This window comes from Gekko japonicus, unplaced genomic scaffold (genome assembly GCF_001447785.1).
Source record: "Gekko japonicus isolate JY-2015 unplaced genomic scaffold, Gekko_japonicus_V1.1 scaffold983, whole genome shotgun sequence".
NCBI classification, from domain to species: Eukaryota; Metazoa; Chordata; class Lepidosauria; order Squamata; family Gekkonidae; genus Gekko; species Gekko japonicus.
This window is the reverse complement of record NW_015164215.1, coordinates 585,333-587,284: the sequence shown is the minus strand read 5'-3', so window position 1 is coordinate 587,284 and position 1,952 is coordinate 585,333.

Sequence of the window (1,952 nt, the reverse complement as noted above, 5' to 3'; positions counted from 1 at the left end):
ACCCTTCGCCAGCCCCTCACTCAATGTCGGGCTGCCGGGGAAAGTGAAGATGCTCGCTGGTCCCCGGACACTTCCCAGCTCCACTGCCTTATGGGCAGAAGCAGCAGAGTTTCGGGTGGGGCAGCCGGGTCGGGACCGGCAGCAGGGCGAAGCTGGAGTTCGGGGGGTGGGGGGCTACCAGTGTTCCCCTTAGAGGCAGCTCACCGTTTTTCAGCCTCTGGCACACACGTTTTTGCCTCGGCTCAGGAAGGAGGGCTCCAGAGCAAACTAAGTGATGCCGCAGCCAAATGGCTCGCTCACAACCCTAATGCCAGGAGCGCACCAAGTGGAATTCTTGCCCACAAGACTCCACAGCTTAGAGGGAGCGCTGGTGGGCACCTCAGAGGCCAGATCAGTTTGATTCTGGGGGAAGAAGCTTTTCGAGTGCAGGAGTAACCCTGAGCTCAAGCACAAAGCTTGAGCCCAGGGGAACCTTTAAGGCCAACAAAGTTTCATTGGAAGTGAAAGCTTTTGTGTGCAAAGCATTCTTTCTTTCTTTCTTTCCTTTCTTTCTTTCTTTCTTTCTTTCTTTCTTTCTTTCTTTCTTTCGCTTTATATCCCTCCCTCCCTGCGGGCTCAGGGCGGGTTCCAACAATATACAGGCCCCGGTCACACACAGGTGGTACCCAGAGCCAGAGGGCACCCGGGCACAAGAGCCCCCACCAGACAGGTTGGGCAGGTGCCGGACATCAAGGCTTGAGAAAGGCTGGTGGAGCTGAAGGTGCCCCCACTCCCCCTTATCCAGAAAGACCTTTTAATTGGTATGGTTTGGTCGGACTCAAGGCACAGTCTTTGGGAGCCCCCACTGACGGCGGCAACCGCTGCAGCAGCCTGGTGTCCCGGGGAGGGACTGGAGAGCTCTTGCCTGGCCCGCAGGACCCCCCTCCAGTTGTGGGCATGCGCAGGGGGGCAGCCGGTCTCTGGGCTCCGCAGGCCCCACAGTGGGGGAGACTCCACCCAACACCAGTCCTGGGCTCCCCGCACACAAGTCTTCCTTCTCTCCAGGCCCCACCTGGAGGTTGGCAACCCCTAATTGGGGGTGCAGTTGGGGGGGGTGCCAGAAGGTAGCCTCGCCTAGTCTACAAGAAAGCCTGGAGCCGGCCCTGAATAGGAGAGAAGCTGAATCCATGGCAGCAACAAAGCTGTGGATAGGGCCTGGTTCTGGAAGCACACAGCACACAGGGAATATGTCTGTGAGGGTGGTAGTGAGTTCTGAAAGACATCTGCAAGGCTGTCTCTAAAGAACTGAGCAGAGCTTCAGAAAGAGGGCCAGAAATAAAGGAGTAGGTGGAGGGAGCTGGGGAGGCAAGGCAAAGGAGGATGCTCAGGATAAACAGGAGGAAGGAAAGAGAAAGAAAGGCAGGCTGAGCAGGAACAAGGAGGAAGACAAAAGCCATGGTCAGGGGCCAAACTGGGCTCATCCAAGATGGCCAGGAGTGGGAAACAATCCACAGCAGAAAGCCCAACACAACACACAAATACACAAGTGCAATCAATCATGGGCTACTATATGGAGAACCTCAGCCACAAAGCAAACTGGTCTGCAAGTTGGCTTGTTCTGGGAGGAATTGTGCTTCCGATGGGCCACTTCTGGTTCACTGTGGGGGGTGGCTTTGATTCTGTATTAACACTGACTCTTTTGTTCATTCTTTTAATATGCTCAGATGCTGCTTGCTAGGCATAGAGGAAAATGCTTGCTTCAATTCTCTAAACACAGGCAACAAATGAATGGGGAGGCAGAGACCTTGTCTCCCCTGTTAGATGACATGGAGTACTACAGTCAGACGGGGACAGAAAGAGGCAAACATTTTTCTTGTATCTCCCTGAAAGCGTAGAAGCAAATATTGCACATATGCACACAATGCTAGGTAGCAACTTACTTGGTTGTAAGCTGTTCCGAGTTCCTTTTGGGG